The sequence below is a fragment of the Mirounga leonina genome, unplaced genomic scaffold (genome assembly GCF_011800145.1).
Source record: "Mirounga leonina isolate KUSES-001 unplaced genomic scaffold, KU_Mleo_1.0 Mir_154, whole genome shotgun sequence".
Classification (NCBI taxonomy): domain Eukaryota; kingdom Metazoa; phylum Chordata; class Mammalia; order Carnivora; family Phocidae; genus Mirounga; species Mirounga leonina.
In genome coordinates, this window is record NW_023270389.1 from 37,383,274 (window position 1) to 37,403,018 (window position 19,745).

General features: G+C 41.9%; 1 protein-coding gene and 1 long non-coding RNA gene across 2 annotated transcripts in view; one reads left to right on the forward strand and one right to left on the reverse strand.

Moving 5' to 3' along the window:
* Positions 1-5,699, reverse strand: part of LOC118014313 — a 113,442-nt gene extending 107,743 nt beyond the window's left edge. Inside the window, exon 1 of the long non-coding RNA XR_004680259.1 lies at positions 5,599-5,699. This is a non-coding gene — a long non-coding RNA (uncharacterized LOC118014313). The remainder of the gene's footprint in view (positions 1-5,598) is intronic.
* Positions 5,700-10,664: 4,965 nt separating this feature from the next.
* ATF3 (activating transcription factor 3) overlaps positions 10,665-19,745 on the forward strand; it is a 50,145-nt gene continuing 41,064 nt past the window's right edge. Inside the window, exon 1 of the mRNA XM_035010509.1 lies at positions 10,665-10,731. The gene's annotated coding sequence lies outside the window, so the exon portion shown is untranslated. The remainder of the gene's footprint in view (positions 10,732-19,745) is intronic.

Below are 19,745 nucleotides of genomic sequence, written 5' to 3' on the forward strand. Positions count from 1 at the left end.
CATGACCTGAGCCGAAGGCAGATGCTTAACCGACAGAGCCACCCAGGCGCCCCTATAATATTTTTTAAAATCTCAAACAAAATAATCTAAATCTGTTAAAAATTTCAATTATTTAAATTTCCAGAATATCACCATAAATGCTGCTTACATAGTATGCTGGAAATTCTACATTTAATAGTTAAAGACAAAGAATTATCTGTTAGCTCTATTAATTGATAGATTCCATTGTGTCCTAAAACATAATTGTAGCTCTGCTTCTAAAAAAGGCAAAGGAAAAGACATGACTGTTTTCAACAAACCTGGATTTAAAAAGATAACAACACTATTAAGAACACAGGAAGGGGTAATTAAGTGATGTCTCCTCTTTATTAAGTTTTCAATAGATGAAAAAGCATCCAAGAAACCATTTACAAAGGGCCCAGCCTCATAATTGTTTTAGAGACCAAAGTCACTGGAATCTGGCTGGTAAAACAATACTAAATTACACATCAAACGTAACAACTTAGATTTTTAGGATCTCGACTTGAATACCCTCTGTTCTTATTCTATCAGACACACCAAAGCCAACCAAGTCAGTTTAAATTAAGAGGGCTAATATAATTCCAAGCCCTGGAAACTCTGGAACAAAGGTACTTGTGTAACAGAACTTTTTCATTTTGATTAAATGAATATAATTGTGGCAGATGTCATTTATCAAAAAATACACACCGGACTTTTTTTCTAATATGGAAGCAAAGTGTATTTTTATTTGTGACTGTAATAAAAATGCCCAATGTGTTTGGTAAATTAACCTTTAGAAGAATGAAAAATACCTTAAGTGCTAATATCTATAACATCTGTAACAACTGCCCTCTCCCAATAGCCATCTTAACATTCTCAGTTGTTTTTTTGTTTTTGTTTTTGTTTAGGGAGGGAGGGGGTTGGGGGAGGGGCATAGGGAGAGAGAGAATCTTAAGCAGGCTCCACACCCAGGGTGGAGCCCGATGACCCTGAGATCATGACCTGGGCAGAAATCAAGAGTCCGTCACTCAACCGACTGAGCCACCCAGGTGCCCCAACATTTTCAGTTTTAAAAGCTAGACAGGCTCCACTATATCTTTTGAATACCAATAAAATCTGATTTTGTTCATGTGTTTAAGTGTTCTCTAATGTTTTTAACTTTACTAATATATAACAATGAAAAACTGCATAAAAACCTGAGAAAGTATTCAAAGCATTACTTTGCTGGGAATGACTACATTCTGGATATTAAAGGACAACTAACTTGCTAAGAACAAATGCTCTGAGGCTGTTTGTGAAAAAATGCTGGTGTCAGGACATCCATGATACCTACAAAAGGTGTCCTAGCATGTAACAGAATAGTGCCAACTAAGTAAAAAAATATTACTCTAAGAATTCTTATTCTTTCCAAAATTGTGATCAAATAAATTGAGTAAACAGTATTTATTAAAAGTACATAGATCATGGAAGTATTTTTGTATCAGCTATCTCTGGGAGGTAGGTTCACCAGTCTGAAACTCAACCAAGTGAAGTCCTTGCAGTGACAGTTGCTTGTGTTGGGGGGAGAGGGTGGAGAGGTCAGAGTTCTAAAATGACAATGACAATTAAGGCAGGAGTGAGTCAAGAGTAAGCAATAGCAAAGGCTGGTCCTAAGGAGGCACCCAAGAGAAGGGAAGGTCGTGGGCTCACTGGCTTGGTGCTCTTCAAAGAGGACATGAAGGGGACTGAACAAGGAGTCAGGTAAGATTTGCTAGTGTGGAGGGAATTAAAGGGTTATGTGAATAGAAAATCACAAAGTTTGGAATAGAATTTGAAAGCTAGAGAGTTATCCTAAGGAAGGAAGTGGCTATGTTGTATGTGCTACTGGGGGAGGGGATTCTGAGTTGGTTACTGGTATTTAAACACCTGCCCTAATTAGGTGTGTTCATCGGGTGTGAGTGCGATGAACTTTGACAGACATTCCAGATAAGGGGGTAAAGGCCCAGGGTTAAAGCTACTTTGTGAATCCTAGAGTGAGAAGGAGACATTGTGGCATAACATTATGGGACGTGGGTTCACATCCCTTGAGCTTTGGAAATCAATAGGTCTGTGATGGTTAACAAATTTATTAACTTGACTGGGCCATAGGGTGGTCAGATGTTTGGTCAAACATTATTCTGAGCGTTTCTGTGAGGATGTTTTTGGATGAGATTAATATTTACATTGGCAGATTAAGTAGCGGCCCTCTATAACATTGGTGGGCCTCATCCAGTCAGTTGAAGGCCTGTAAAAATTAAAAGACGGACTCTCCCTCAGTGAGAGCAAATTCTTCCTGCCTTTGGACTTAGAACAGAACCATACCATTGGCTCTCCCGGGTCTCCAGTTTGCCAACTCACGCTGCAGATCTCAGGAGGTGCAAACCTCCATACACATGTGAGCCAATTCTTTATAATAAATCTCTTATATACACATATATAATACTAACTGAAATAATTTCATAAAGCATTGGGCACAGGGCCTGGCACATAGTGCTCAACAAATGGAAGTTGTTATTTTTATATTATTATAGAAGACTCTATTTTGAGAAAAAAATCCAGGTGAAACAGTGCCTAAAAATGGTGAGGAGGGTGGTATTAAAGTGAATAGGAACTGTCCACGCTGAACCTAGCCAATAGCAAAGTGTCCCTTGGGTCTTTCCTTCTAGCTTTCTTTCTTCTGTTTTCATGAAAGTTACTTTCTGTGTTTCATCACACTCACGGAACTCTTTGTGTGGGAAAATGTAGCTGAACCACCTTCTAAAACCCTAATTAAAATCTCGTTAAAAATCTTCCAAATACATATCACTCTTTCTTGACTTAATTAAACACAGTGGATATTAAAATGTGGACCTTCTGATGGGATTTTGCAGAGGTACTAGTTATTGCTGAAAATATCAGTAACCACTGTAACATACTATGTATGTATTTTCAAAACTAGATCTTTGGTAGCAACTTATTTTTTCATCAGCCTTTTGTAAAATTGAGTGTGGCATCAATTCCAGCTTGCTGAGTTCTGGCTAGTAAAGTTTGATGGTAAAAATCCCCCGCTCTTTGACCGTGGTAACTTTTAAGGGAGAGAGTAAATCTCTTCATTTTATATCCTTAAATCTTCTCTCAGGGTTACTATGAAGTACTGTGCAGAAACCAAATCTATTTCAGTGTAAACATTCCATTTAGCAACCAGGCTTAACTATCCACAGAAGACGCAGTTTCTGAAATTCCTAATTGGGGGGCGGTGGTGGGGGGGGACAGAGGGAGAGGAAGAGAGAGAATCCCAAGCAGGCTCCAAGTCCGGTGGAGAGACCGACATGGGACTCAATCCCACAACCCTGAGATAATGACCTGAGCCAAAATCATGAGTCTGACGCTTAACCGACCAAGCCATCCAGACACCCCTATTTAAAAAATAATAATGACTAACTTCCCTGTGACAAGGACCTAACTAACCCAGTGTGTGGATTACAGTTATGGCCTGGAGAGCAGGACAAAGTTCTACCATCTCAAATCTAAAGGTACACCACCCTACTTAGATCCCAAAATAATTTAGGGTTTGACTTTTATTTTGTCTCCTTTCTCATGGGTGGGGGTGGGGGTGGTGGTGGTAGTGGGACTGGGGAAGGGTGGGCTTGGAAAAGAAGGAAACTGTGTCCCCTACTGCAACAATATTGGTTTGAAGCTCAATCCCCTTAACTATAAAGAACTCTCCCTTCTCAAAATTTGCAATCTGCTTTGGGAAACACCACATTTATTCAATGAAACAAAACACTATGAAAAATACAGCTCTTATTATGGTAGCACTGTTCTAGATGCCAAAAATACAAAGACAGTCCAGTCCACAGTCCCAAGAGCTTAGTCTAGTGGGAGAAACAAACATGTAAGCAAACAATCAACATAGTGAACAATTAGTGAGTGACAGATATAGCTCTAAGAGAACAGGTACAACTTGGGGGCAAGGAGGACTTTACAGAAATGTTAACAGGCTTCCTACAGGATGCAGGTGGTCCGTTCCAAGGGTAAGTATTTTTAAAAGAAAAAACTCAATTTCCGGACTAAAAAAACTTAATTTCTGAACGTGAGAACGTTTATGTTAAGGTTCTTATACATTACATACACACAGAACAATAACCTACACAAAGGGAAATTAGCTCAGTTTGAGAACATGATGCATCATCATTCACACCTGCTCCATTTAAGTCCCTCCCAAAATAGGCATTACATTGAGGAAAATGTGGTAGCAACTGTACGGTATTAGGACAAAGAGACTTCTGTTGCTATACGAACAATATAAAACTATGCCTACTTCTGGACGTATTCGTTAGATCCTAAACTGTCCCTCCTTTTAAAACTGTGTTAAGATGGATACTGAATGGGGAATAAAGCCCTAAACACTTGCAGTTTCCATATTTATATCTGAAAATCTCCAATTACAAAGGCCAATGTAGTTATTTTTGGAAAACAAATGAAAATTACACATTTGGATTTAGGGGTTTCTGTCATTCATTCAGGTCATGATCTGCAAAGCTACCTTTATTCCACAACTAACTTCCCACCACTTCTAAGAAAAGAACACAGGAAAAACTCAAGGTTACAGCCTTTGAAAACTTGAAATATAAAATTTTAACGGCCCAACCGTTAACGTTCCCTTATTACCATTTGACATTTCCCACTTTATCATTATATTTTACTTTTCTGTAATATCCAACACCCTTCACCTAGCAAGGTCAAAAGCTTCATGAACACTGTTTTATAAGCTGCCTACGGAGACAAACCCTGCGAAACCTGAGGATGCCACACCAACAACAGAATGCAGGTCACCGTGACGTGTCCCACCACTCCGCAAAGTCAAAATCTCAGTTCACTTTACGCTGACAGCGCTTCTTCCCAGAACTTTTCCCTCCGCCAACAAAAGAACGGGGAAGTGTCTATTTCACAAGGTGTCTGGCGCTACTTTCTTTTTTATGTTTCCTAGAAGGTCACCTTGGTACGGGGGGCTCGGGATGGAGAGCCTGGGGTTCTGTGGCATCGTCTCCTCACCAGGTGACCTTCAGGCCCCTAAGCCTGGGCTGAGCCTAGAACGACCACCGCCCAGCCCGCCACGTAGGGAACAGGTCCTCTCACTGCCCCGCCCAATTCGGAAGTGGGGGGTCCCGAGAGGCCCCCCAACAAGCGCTGATGGCGACTCCGGCCACGCCCGGGCCCCCCGAATTCAGAAACGCTGAGTGACGACCCCACGTGGACCCCGAGGGCTGGGCCCCGACGGCCTCGGGCCCCGCGCCTGTTCTGACTTCAGCCCACACCGCACCCCGTCCACCGGGGAACTTTCCAGAACTCTGGACTCTCTGGGAAGTCCCGAGTCGCTGAGCAGAAGGGAACTCTGGCTCGTTAACGGAGCGCCTACTCGGGGGCAGGGCGAACACGGGGCCGGGCTTGCACGCGGAGGCCTTTGAGGCGCTGCGTCGGGAGGCGCCCGCGCTCCACCCTCCGGCCGGGCCCTCGTCCTCCAGGAGGGCCGCCAACGGGGCGAGCAGGGACTGGGACAGCCGCCCCCCCAGCCCGCCTGGTCCCCTCGGCCCCCTTTACCTCGCCCGACCCCCACCGAAGCCGCCGAGCTAAATTTAGAAACCAGCGCGGCGCGCGCTCACGTGCGCTCGACAGCGGGCGGGGGGCGCGGTTCGGGTGAGTCACGGCCCCGCCCCACTCGCCGAGGACGCGCTGACGTCAGCCGTTTCCCCGAAGGGTGACGTCAGCGCGCCTCGCGGAGGCCGCGAGGCCGCCCGTAGAACGTTCACTGAGTTTCGATGCCTTAAAGGGACCAGGCGTCGGATCGTGAAAGGTCTGGAGAGGTGACGGCAGTCAGCCAACTGTGGGGTCAGAGCCCATCTTCTATCCTTTGTACTGGGAAGTGTTGACCGTTGAGATGGTGATGAAAGAAAGGAGAGCAACTGAGCCTCATTGGAGGCTGCCGAATGCCCCAGAACCTCCTCCTGGAAGCCCTCCTTGATTAACCAGAATCTGATCTTGACCCAAAAGTTAGAGAGTTTTCCTGGCCCTTGACTCCGTACCCCTTCACTTACAAGCCCTCCTCATATGTTTATACATCTGTTGGTAGGGAAAAGCTGTGGTTTGAATGTTCATGTGATCCATCAATTTGGGCCAGCTTGTCCCATTTATCACTGTTTTTGACTGTGTCCAAACTGTTATTAGTCATGCAGTCTGTAACAAGTTATTGAACTCTGGGTGTGACATTGGTGAACTGGTCTCCAAACCCTCCTCTGATGCTAATGTTGCCTGTGGAAGCTTCCAGAACAAGAGCCCTGTCCGACACTTGGTCATTCAACGCTATCACAGCCTCACAGGGAGGTTTGCTACGCTGAGGTTTACCATGAGGCAGGTATTTTCATTACCCTCCTTGTCCCCCTCCTTTAATCCTCATGCGTCCTGTCTGAGGTCGGTGTTATTGTCCCTATTTTAATATTGATGAGGAAGGACATCGAGGCACAGCAAGATTAAGTATGTTTCCCTAGGTTACACAGCTAAAGGATGGCAAGCTGGAAACCATTCCCAGGTCAGTTGGACTCCCAAGTCCATGTTTTTGGGGACTGTGGTGGGCTGTGAAATATGTCTTATTTTGTACGTTGAGTCCCCTAGAACCAGTTTTTCCCTTATGACACAAGCCCAGTGCCTCTGAACAAGTAACCACTGCATGCTAGAAGATGCCCAGAGGAGGCCAGGCCCCAGGGCCTGCACAAGGCTAAGGCAATGAGGAGGTGCCCATCCTGCACTTGCAGGACCCTGAGAGCGAGTGCCTCCCAAGCCACCTCACCCCCCCCCACTCTAGTCCCAGCCCTACCAGGCCTGTCCTGGACTCTGTGATTCCTCTCCTGAGACTAGAGAGACCAGCCTGCTTACAGCGTCCTCATGGAGCACCAGCGGCCAGCCCCACGGAAGTGCAGAAGAAATACTTTGTTTCTCCTCCCATAATCCCCTCCGCATAAAGCAACAGAAAATTTCCCGTTGGAACAGCATGTTTGTGCCAAAAACAAATTAGAGTCATCAACTGCTTCTCAAAGTTTTGAGCAAAATACGGGTGCCTGTGTGGGTGAGCTGTTGTGACTGTTCTCTTCTGACAGTCGTTACTGGTCCTTGGCTCAGTGTCACTCCCACATCCTCAGAGTACCTGCGCCAGGTCTAGCGAAAGCACCTTCTTCCCTGCAGCTCACCCCTCAGAGACATTGAAAATTGACCCCTCTTCCCCTGGACCCAGTCTCCAGCCACCACAGAGCTCTCCTCTGTGTGTCCCCTGCCTCGGGATTGTATGATCCTTGTCATACTGTCATACTGACAGTGTCATACTGACGGATCAATCCCTGTCCACTGCTCTTTCTGTTCTGCCAGGTTTTCTGGAGCCTGTGACCGAACGTGTCCTGTGTGCTTCCAGCAAAGCCTCAGGAGGAGATGGGGAAAACCACGGGCGGCCTTAGCCAGTTGGGGGTGGGGGGTCATGGGAGCAGCATCTTCCTCTGCGGGGCTGAACACGCAGACATGGCAGTTTAGAGCAGTAGGGCACCTTCAGGCCAACCAGTCTAGCCCTGTTCTCTGAGGGAATTAAGGTCCAGGTTGGGTGACCTACTTGGACTCACATGACCTGTTAGGTAGAGAGTCCTAGTCAACTGACCTTGTACCCACTGCTCTTTCTACGGATCACAGCTCTGTGACAAGACTCTGGTGGGACAATGGGCGTTAAATGTGCATGATAAACTGTGACATGTCACATACGTGCCGAAACGGAAAACAAACGGTGACATGAAGTAAATATAGAGATGAAATCATAGGGGCGAATCCAAGAACACAGTTGCAGAGACCCCTGGCTGTTCCCTCTCCCCTTTCCTTCTCTCTCCCATCCAATCTCGAGTTGGGTAAGGGCGTGATTCCTCCTCAGCCCTAGGAACCATTTCCCAACGGAAGGACATGCTGAGTTGGATTGCCAGTTTTAGACCTTCAGGAATCAGGATCTGGTGTGTCATTTCAGATTTTGATTTTTTATCTCCCAGCCTTCACTTCCCATTATTTTCCTATCCCATAAGCCCCATTAAATGTCATTAAGAACCATAAACGTAACTGGCTGCTCATGTGGGGGGATTGTCATCTCCAGCAAACAGCCCCAGCAAAGAAAGGAGCAGGAATCCTGGGTCTGTTCCCACCCGTGCTGGTGACTCACTGGATGACACACAGCAAAGGGTTGCTTTTGTTGGGAGAGAGATGTGAGACATTATATACGGCTGCTCCCCTGGCAGAGCAGAAGGACAGGGGAGAAGCCATTCAGCCCGCCCCCAGCATAGTGGAAGTTCAGAGGTCCCTGGGTGAATCTGGCTCCATAGTAACCGCTTAGCAATGGCCCGCGGGGTCAGCCCGGAACTCTGTCTCTCTTGAGCACCTGCCCCTCATGGGGCCACTAGAATGGCTTGGACTGGATTATGGCGCTTACCCTTCGTGACCTCATTCTCACTGGTTAGGAATGCACCCTAGTTATTCCTAACTCCACTTTAATAACTTGTTATAGATCTGCCCTCCAGGAATTTGAAATTTTCTTTAATCTATTTCTGTTTCAGCCTGTACACCCTTTTCAGGCAACGAATAGGTTTACCATTTATGTAAAAGTACTTAAGTCCTAAAAACCAGAAAGTGCTGTATCAGAGGTTTTTTTAAAAATAGCAACAATAATAATAATAATTTAATAATTAACATATAATTTTATATGTGATAAATATAATTATATTATAATCTGATGATAATAATTCATTCAGATGGTCTCACAGGCCTATTTTCAGTCCTGTTTATCTCCATACACCCCCCCCCATCAAATAGTATTTCTCAATGGAATGGGACCCTGTTGTGGGTGTAACTCCTCTTCCTTGCAAACTAAGGTAAATACATTCAGTGTCCTCTGTGGACTTGCCATCTAGGACCAACATTTAGTAGGTGCTCAATAAATACTTGTTGGGTGGATGGATGAACGGATGGAATAAGAAGAGAGAAACCTGTGTGGTAAGTGGTGGGACATACTAGGAATGACCGTATTGGGGGCTGGAGGGCAAACATGAGTATACTTGGCATGGAGGGGAAAGGGAATGTTCTGATTTTATGGTACGTGTGCGTGTGAGAGCTCTCCTCAGATCAGCCCCAGAGCTCGTCCTGGAGGAATAGCTGGTTCCCAGGCTGCTGAAATGATTCATTGACAAGAGATGCCAAAGGTCCACCTCCCGCCCCACTCCCCACCCCCAGCAGGGGCTGTGTGGGTAGCAAGAGAGAAGAGGCCGGGATGGGGTCCAAAAGAGGGAGACCAGTGAACCACACTGGAATAAAGTTTTCAAAGCCAGGGGATTCAGTAGGTGAATGGACAAATAAACTGTGCTACACAGAGACAACAAAATATTATTCAGTGCTAAAAAGAATTGTGCCATCGAGCTACCAAAAGACGTGGAGGAAACTTAAATGCATATTACTAAGTGAAGCAAACCAACCAGAAAAGGCCACATACTGTATGATTCCAACTATGTGGCATTCTGGAAAAGGCAAAACTATGGAAACAATAAAAAGATCAATGGTTATCGGGGTTTGGGGGGGAGGGATGAATAGGCAGAGCACAGAGGAATTTTAGGGCAGTGAAAATATTCTGCATGATATTGTAATGATGGATCCACGTCATTATGCATTTATCCATACCCATAGGATGCTCAATACCAAGAGTGAACCATATTGTAAACTATGGACTTTGGGTGATGATGATGTGTCAATGTGGGTTTATCAGTTATAACAGATGCACCACCCTGGTGGGCAATGTTGATAGTGGGAGCACGGGGTCTATGGGAAATCTCTATAGTTTCTGCTCAGTTTTTCTGTGAACCTATAACGGCTTTACAAAATGAAGTCTATTAAAAAAAATCCAGGTGCAGTGATTACACCTTTTTGTATGTAGGAGTTTGGTCCACTGTGGAGTCAGAGACTTGGACTGGAATTTGAACCCCACCACGACGAGCTCTGTAACTTTGGGCAAGTTACTCAACCCTCCTGATCTCAGTTTCTCTAACTCCACAGGACTATAATGCCTGTCCTCAGAGCATTTTGAGTATTGCATTAAAAACATTATGTAAGGTATCTAACCCAGTACCTTGGATATACACCAGGGTAAATATATACAGCACCCCCAACTCTTCTCTACTATCGGTGATTATTAAACATACCAACTTCAAAGTCAGGCCATTGGAAGAAAGCTGTCTGTATGAAAGTGACCTTCTACTAGGAAGGGAATCTGTGTGTGGGGGTGGGCATGTGTGTTCTCACATGCTCGGTCAGAAATGCTGGCCACAGAAGGTCAGTCATGAACTTGAGCCCTGGGAAGCAGTATCAAGCCCCTCACTCAGCTTTCTCCCGCGAAAAGGTCAGGGTGATGGAAGGCTGTCATATTTAGATGATGGCTCGCAGGGAAGCCTCGGTGAGTTAGTCACCTATGATATGACATCATATTGCCATTCAATATAGTAACAGCTGTTGATTGCTTTGGGGGGCAGGGGCGGGGTCAGCTTTTTCGACCAACCGTACCTCCAGGATAAATTGGACAGAACCAGCTAGAAAGACATAACAAGAGGAGAAATCCTCCTCTAAATAGGATGCTCCACAGTTTCCTCAGAATTTTTGGCATCTCACCCCAAAAATGTGAGTTTTGACTTTTCTTTGTCTTTGGGGCCAAGCAGGGAAAATGTCATAGGAGAAAAGTGTGTGGTGAGGAAGCCTTCAGCTGGGGGAATAGCCACCCTGGCTAGGGTCGGCGCCGCCCTGTGGAAGGGTGGGAAAGGTCTGCGTACCAGGTGCATGACGGCTATGTGGCACCCAAAGTAGCAGTCACAGGGAAGGGGGTTGAAAAGGCCTGGAGTTAGGATGCTGCAGAGTCTTTAGGTTGGATTAGGCATTTTTCCTCTCGCCGGTTACATAACAACGGTGGGACCAAGCCAGCACCCCGCTGAGCAATGATGTCCTCCCAGCCTTTGAAAGGAGCCTGGATGAAGCCATAGTTTGAAGATATCACTGATCAGTGCTGTAGTTAATCTGGGATATTGACTAGTCATAGCATAATGGAAAGTTGCAGGACGTGGTTAACCCCTTCCTTCCCGTGTATTCTCCTCCTGGACACCTCTGGCTCTTGTGGGGTCTTGTGCTTTGGGAATAGAATGCTTTGTGCCCACTGTGTAAGATGCATGTTAACTGGGGCAAGCAGACTGTCCCTATGCCTAAACTGGAGTAAGTCCAGAGTGAGGAAGTAAGGAGATTAGAGAGAAAAAGCCCTTGGACCAAAGGTTAGGAGACCTTGTCTGGCAGCTGGTTCTGCCACTTTTTGAGCTGTGTGACCTTGGGCAAATCACTGCCTCTCTTTAGATTTTGGTTACTTGTCTTATCTGCAAAAAAAAAATGTGTTCTTGGGATCCTTCCAACCCTGACACACTTTCATCTTCTAAGTGTGGATTCACTGTTCTGTTGTTGGCAGAGTAGAAAGGGCCTAGGGTCCGAGCGTCTGGCTCTGCCACTCAATGTGCGACCTTGCATAAGGACACGCCTTCTCTGAACCTCAGTTTCCCCACCTATGGAACATGGGTTATTGTGAGACACAGGTGCAAAAATGACCCCAGAAGCCTTTTCAGATGATGCCTTGAGTTCAGAAGGGCAAAGGGGGTGTAAGGCTAGCTGAGAAGGGCACAGTCAGATTGCTGGCAGGTTGGACCAGGGCTAGGAGCATGAGGAGGTAGGGGTTGTGGTCAGCCATAGAAACTTCCAACTCTGTGCTGCTCGGTTCCTCTTCATTTCCCGGCAGCTAGGGGAGGGGAAACAATGGAGAGCTTGTAAATGATGCTGAAAACAGCCCAAGAAAGTGGCTACAAATTCTTGTCTAAAGAGCCGTGCTGAACAAGTGGGCACAGCGCCAAAGCCTAGGGTCACGGGGAGCCCAGCAAGGGTCTGGCCTCCCCTTTCCTATGGATGTGCGAGGGTAATAGTCCAGCACCTCCCGACTCAGCATCACCTCCAAGGGTGTGAAAACACCTCCAAGGGGAGCCCTGGAAATCACAAATCACGACTGTATATTGATCAGAGTGACCTGTCTCAACTTATCTCGTCGGGAAAATCACAGATCTTGTAGAGAAACTCTCCAAATTCCTGTTTATTCTTTACGTAAACGGATTAACCTAGGGTGAGCGATTTGACTTCGACTTTCCGTTTCACATTGCAGCGAACATGAAATTGACCACTCCTTGGAAGCCTCTGTCTTAAGCCCTAAGTATAAGCTCTCTTCCCTCCCACCAAAAGGGGGTTTCTCTCTCTCTCTCTCTCTCTCTTTTTTTTTTTTTTTTTTGAAGCCCCAGGTGCTGGGGTTGAGAGGCTGGTAGGAGGTGCAGCATGCCGTCCTCCCGCTGACTCATCTGACATTAACATAATTATGTTTCAGGAGTCAAAGTGATTTTCAAACTATGAGTAATGCACGGTATTAGAGAGTATGTTTACAAGGCAGCAGGGCTGGGGCACACTGAAGAAACCAGCTGCTGCGAACAGCTGAAATGAGCGAAGGAATAAGAAAATGCTCTCTGGAAAAACCACCTTTCCCTCCGGGCGCCTCTGTCTTTAGGAAGGATTCCGATATGAAAAGCAGGTGAACTTGGAAGTCCCCAAGGAGAGATCCAGATCTAGCATCGCTATTTGAACACCCAGAGATCTGATCATTTTACGTGAAAAAACAAATGTTTTTATAGTCTTAATTTTTATATCCCCAACTCTAGGGAAAGATAGATTTAAAGACTTGAGCGGATTATTTCTTAAAGCTAGTGCATTGCCAATATTATAATAATAGTCTAAAGTTGTGTGAAGAAATGTACTGCTTCTAAGACAGGAGCAGGGACACAAATCATCTCCCCAGTTTTAAAGATGGGGAGTGGAAGCCCATGGGGTCCAGGGTTGGAGTCAGCAAATGCCTTCTTTTGTCAAACTCATAAAAGTTTGAGAGCCATTGAGTACAATTAGCCAAGTGTTTAGACCTCAGGAGAGAAGAGGTAGGTTCCAGTCCTATTCCAGAGCTGTGTCTGTCCCTTGCCTCTGTTTCCCTGACTCTTTTTTTGAGCCACCCAGGCGCCCCTCCCTGACTCTTAATGGGAATATTAATAACACTTGTTCTGCACACCTCGGAGAAAGACTCTTGGGCCCTGGGAAGGCAAGGATAGCATCTCTCCATCACTGTAGCCCCACTGTCCAACTTGGACCCTGCACATAGTAAGTGCTTGTAAATACTGGCAGAATTAATGAATGAGATAAAAGCTTTGAACACCTGAACTCTGCTCTTCTGTTAGTTGGTCTTCTTGCCTTTAATTCTCCCTGCCCAAAGCCGGGCGGGGGCGGGGGGGTTGCTCAGCAAGTGGGGCCATACTTGGAGACAAGTCTGCTGAAGGCACTAGCACTAATAAGGAAAAATAACTGTTCATTTCCTTGGGGACTCACTGCTAAAATCAGATGAAAGTAGAACACTCAACTCAGAAACTCTTTTAGAGAAGGCTCATTTAAAAGCATGACAGTAATTTAATTTGCTTATATGTTGGAGGTAAATCAGGAGACCGTCGGGCTTAATTTCACCTGCTGATTCTTGAACTGCAATCATCAGCGCAGGTGCAATAACCATAAAGTGGACTCAGGGTCTGGGCATTCTGATAGCAGATGAAAGGTAAGTATTCAGGCTGGAAAAGCCCTTAAAAACAACAGTTCCACACTCAGGTTTTTAAAAGTATAAAAGAAAAGGAGAAATTATGAAAAATTTACTCTGCCATTTTTTTCCCATGGGAAAGACACCCACTTGATTTTATATGTGGGGACAGATTTCTAAATTTTGATATGGGCTTACAAGTGTGGCTATAGCTTTTTATGACATCTGCATCAGATGACTGTTCTCTTGTTCTTTCCATTCCTGCTTTGGCTTCTCTGCCTTTGTCTCCTTCTTTTTCCTCTCCCTTCTGTCCCTCAGTTAACTCCTTCCTCCCCTTCTTGTTCCCATTTTGCTTTCCTCCCCAGCATTCCTTCTCATTGTGTAAACTTTCTTAAAGCTTCTCACAAGGAGTCACTCACATGGTGAGTGGTCAATAGCATTAAAATATATGCATATAAAAAGAAAAAGCCCTGAACTAATCATAAGGTCACTTATAAATAAACTGTTCATAAATAGTTTATTTTTAAGCTACCAAGCTTAATCACACCCCAAAATATTCCTGTTCACTTAGGAATGTCTTTGATGAAACAATAAAAATTAATTAAATATTGTCCCTTGAGTATACATCCTTTTGAATGTTCTACATTTGCACTGCAGGAAAAAAGGGGGGACCCCCGAGAAAGACACCCACGGAGAACCTTGAGCCTGCTCTTAACTGAGAGGCCCAGGTGTGTTTTAGTAGACTACTGGATCGACTGATCTGTCCTCTCCCCACTCGTTAATATAATATTGTCAGGCTTACTTCAAGTAGTAAACATAAACCAGTCTACTCATGGCTAATCAGTACAAAGTGGTTGTTAAAAAGAATTGGGATCTGTGGTTTCATCCCAAACATCTGAGGACCATGCCAGGAGAGAAAATGCGTGCGCTCCCAGCGGCCATCATTCGGTGCTTCTACCCTAGACACCCTCTCCAGTGGGGGAAGTCCAGGCTGGGGGTTATCTCTAAGGTTCTGAACCTCTGCTACTCTCTACATATCAGAGCCGCATGTCCAGGGCAATCCTGATTTCACAGCCCCTACTCCCTCATCCCCATGGGTATATTGATTCTTGTCGGGCTGGGAACGCTAATTTGGGTTTGAATGACATGATCACGGTTCCCTAAGACATCTCAAGTAAAAAAGCTCTTCACTCTTTATCCGGATTTATTTATTTTATAAATATTTGTAAATAGTTACTATTCATTTAACAGTATTATTTAGTGACAGGTTGCTGAACATTTGAGATACAAATGTTTAACATATATTCTAAAAAAATGTTGGCTCTTTAAACTCCTATAGAAAAAGCTTATTCTGATTTTCCCCCATATTGTGCCTTTCTTGATTTCTTCCCCTCTTCCTTCCTTCCCTGTATCCTCCTCTCTCCCTCCATCTTCCTTCCTCCCTTCCTTCTTTCCTCTTTCTTTGTTTTCTTGTGTTTTTTTGTTTGGTGCTTATGGTAGATGTCTCTCTGAAAAATATATCTAGGGGTTAAGGAAAACTGATCAAGGCACCTAGGACCGACAGAGACTTTGCATCATATGCATCTCTTTTACTGTTCCAATTTTTAATCATGCACACCTATGCCTTTTCCCAATTAAAAAAATAGTGAGTGAAGCAGTATTTCATACCTTCCTGTTTTTAAGTGTTTTCTTTCCCAGTGTTAATGCCAGTCTATTTCCTCCTCACCAGAAGTGAAAGACAGAAACAGCTTCCAAAGGGAAATGGGGAAGAAGGGAAGGGAGAAAGCTAACAGAAGCTAAATGTCTCTGTGTCCACAGCAGGATTATAGGGGAATGGGTTAGCCTAATAGGGTCAAGGAAGTTTGATTTTTTTTTCTTTTTAACTCAAGATGTAAACATCTTCCTGCATCATTAAGTATTTTCCTACAACATCATTTTTAATGGTTATAGAAGAATCCTAAGTTAATTTATTATCTTTGTACTGTATTTAATTAATACTCTATGTTAAACATTTGGGTAATATCTGATTTGTCATTATAAAAACTAGTGCTACAATAAACATTCTTGTACTTAAATCTCTGTGCATAGCTATTCCTTTTTACTTTAAATATGTGTTCTCACGGAGAATAAATATATTTCTCGAAGGAAAATACATCAGGGTATACAAATCCTAGAGCCTTTGATGTATGTCACTCCTGAAGTAATTTTTGTTTAAGTTTCTGTAAACATAAAGACATTTCCCCCATGTTTGTTAACAAGTTTTATTTCCTATTTATGAATTTCCTGTTCAGAACTTTTGCCCACATATTGGTTGGTATCTTAATACTTGCAATGACTTAGGATGTTTCCACATATATCAAATATACAAAGACTCCCTTGTCTAATATTTTTAAATAATAATTATCCTCTGGCTTGATATTTGCCTTTAATGTTGATTATATTTATGTATTTTTACATACAAAGGCATTTAGCTTTAAAGTGATCAAATCTATCAATATTTTCCTTTCTGAAGAAACAGCTTTTCCATATAGAACTTTGAAAATTATTTCCTATTTTTTCTAATAAAAAGGGCTTAAAAATTGTTTTTAATTTTAATTCCAGTGTAGTTAACATACAGTGCTTCAGGTGTGAAATATAGTGATTCAGTAGTCCCATACATTACTCAGAGCCCCTTCACCTGTTTCACCCATCCCCCCCAACCTTCCCTCTGGTAACCATAAAGTTTATGTATTTTATATATTTACAGTGAAATGCACAAATCTTAAGTGGATCATTCATTGAATTTCAACAAATGACAAATGCATAGGGGCGCCTGGGTGGCTCAGTCGTTAAGCGTCTGCCTTCAGCTCAGGTCATGATCCCAGGGTCCTGGGATCGAGCCCCACATCAAGCTCCCTGCTCCGTGGGAAGCCTGCTTCTCCCTCTCCCACTCCCCTAGCTTGTGTGTTCTCTCTCTCTCGCTGTCTCTCTGTCAAAAAATAAAATAAAAAAAAATCTAAAAAAAAACAAAAAACAAAAAACAAATGACAAATGCATAAACCTATAAAGATTTAGAAGTCCAAAGGGTATGGGATGTTGGTTGCACAGACATATGAATATATTAGAAACCATTGGATTGTACACTTTAGATGGGTGAATTATATGGTATATGAATTGTATCTAAATAAAGCTGTTAAAATATATAGAGAGAGTAATTAATATCATCCCAGACATTCCATAGCATCCCTTTCCAGTAGTCCCTCACTTGCAACTCTACCTCAGAGACAGCCACAGGTTTTAATTTTTTCATCATAGATTATATCTGCCTGTTTTAGAACTTCATATAAATGGAAACTTACAGGATGAACTCTTTTGGGTAAAGTTTCTCTCAATCAACATGTTTTAAAAATTCATCTGTGTTGGTGTGTATCAGGAGTTTTTTGTTGTTGTTGCTAAGAGTAATATTTCATTATGTATCTATGTTACAACTTGATTATCCACTTCTCTATCGATGGGCACCTGGGCTGTGTCCAGTTTGGGGCCATTATGAACATTCTTGCACCTGTCCTCTCGTGGACATATGCTTTTACTTTTCTTGGGGAAATACCTTCAGGTGGAATTGCTGGGTCATAGAATAGATGTACATTGAGATTTATAAGAAACTGCCAGACTTTTTCCCAAAGTGATTATACCATTTGACGTTCCCAGCAACAACGCATGAGAGTTTCAGCTGCTCCTTATCCTTGCCAACATCTGATACTGTCAGTCTTTTCAAATTTTAGCCATTTTTTGAGGCGTGCAGTGGTGGCTTATTGTAGTTTTAGTTTGCATCTCCTTGATGACTTAAGTTTTTGAACATTTTTTTTATGTGCTTCTACTTTTAGTTTTATTTTAATAGTTCTGTATTTTATATCTAATTACATCTGTTTATCCATCTAAAGTTATTTCAATTATGATCTGGAGTAGATCTCTAAATTTATTTTTTTCTAAATAATCCATGAGCCCAGCATAGTTTATTAAATAATAATTTTATTCCTACTGACTTACCATGCTTTCTTCATCATAGATGAAGTTGTTATGTATAATAACGTGGTCTCAAATATACCACTCTGTTAGAAAATATGATGGAAAATTGATTTGTACATTTGTATGTTTGTCCTTTTGTCAGTTGCACACTATTTTATTGATACTTCCTTTTTAAAATGGTTTAATATCTGGCAGGGCCTCTTTGTTATCATTCCTTTTCATGCTCGATATTTTCTTTGCTGTTCATACCTAATTATTCTTTCAGTAAGCATTTGAATGATAATGTCAAATTCTAAAGTGAATTTTATTGAGATTTTTATTGAAAGTATATTGAGCACACAAATGAATTTGAAAAACCCTGCATCGTGGCCAAGGAATTTAATATTTAAATTTTCTTCTACATTTCTCAGTAACATTTTGGAGTTTTTATTAAATGAATCTTTCACTTTCTTATGAAAGCTATTCCAGGGCATTTAATAGAGATTTTCAATTTCATCATTGTTGCTTTTTGCTATTATAATTTGATTATTTTTCATTGTATTTTCTGAGTAATATTTCTATATAGAAAGACTATGTAGAAAATTTCTGTGTAGAAAATCTACTGGCTTTTGTGTCTCTTTATTTAGCAGTTTTCTTGAACTCTCATACTACTTCTAAAGATTTTTAGTTGAATTATTTTCTTGAGTTTCCAGGAGTGTAATTATATCATCTACAAAAAATTATAAATCTGTTTCTCCCTTGTAACACTTACGCATCTTATTTTTATATATGTACTATTTAGTTGGTCAGAACTTATTTTTATTTTATGCATCTTATTTTTATATATGCATATTATTTTTATATATATGCTATTTAGTTGGTCAGAACGTTCAGATCAAAATTAAATAAAATGGCAATAGATTATATCCCTATTTTGTTCCTGATTTTAATAATATTGCCTCAGTATTTCATTCTTAAGACTAGTATTGGCTATTTGAAATAAATACTATTTAGTATGTTAAGAAGTTCTTAAATTTGTAATTGTTTTTTAATAAGGACTAGCTGTTAGATTTTAATGTTTTTGTTTGTTTGTTTGTTTTGCATCTATTGAGAATCTCATCTGGATTTTCTTTTTTAACTGGTGGATGTGATATATTATTCTATTGGATTTTTCAAATATTAGAACATAAAACCTTTCATTCTATGTTATTCTAAGAATAACTGGGGTTATTCTTTTGATACTCTGTTATCTGTGTTTAGATTTTCTTCTCTATGTTCATAATTTAGATTTCTTTCTTCGCTCTTTCTGTTTTTCTTTCTTTCTTTCTTTTTCTCTTTCTTTCTCTCTTTCTTTCTTTCATCTTTTCCAGGTTTTGACATCAGGGTTATCTCTGTAAATTAGGTACAATTTTTGTATTTTTCAATGTTTGGAAGTAATTATTGAAGCATAGTAATTACCCATTCCTTAAGAGTTGAAAGATTATTCCCTCTAAAAGCTTCTAGGCCTAGAAAATTTTTTTTTCTGGAGAGAGTTCTTTCCTTCTTTTCTATTCTAGTTTCTCTAGCTATGATTAGTATATTTAGATTTTATATTCCTAATTTTGGTAATGTATATATTTCCCAAAGAAATAGTTTTCAAATTTAACTTAAAATTTTAAAAAGTATTGTCTTATGTTTCAAATATCTCCTTATCTGATGTTGGATCCCTCTTTTTATTTCTAATTTTTTTATCCACAGGAGTTATTTCCCTTCTTTACTTTCTCTAAAGGTTTGTCTATTTTATTTTAAGAAGCTCTTAAATTAAGTCTATAAATTTTCCTATATTCTAATTCATGTAGTTTTGGTTTTGCCTTTATTATTCTTTCTTGGAATTTTATTGTCATCATTTTTACAAATCCTTAGGTTGAATACTTTCATTTTTCCCTTCCTTGAAAATAATGAAAACATAAAGATTGTAATTTCACCTTTCAATATACTGTGATAACATTTCATAACTTTGGACATGATGTGG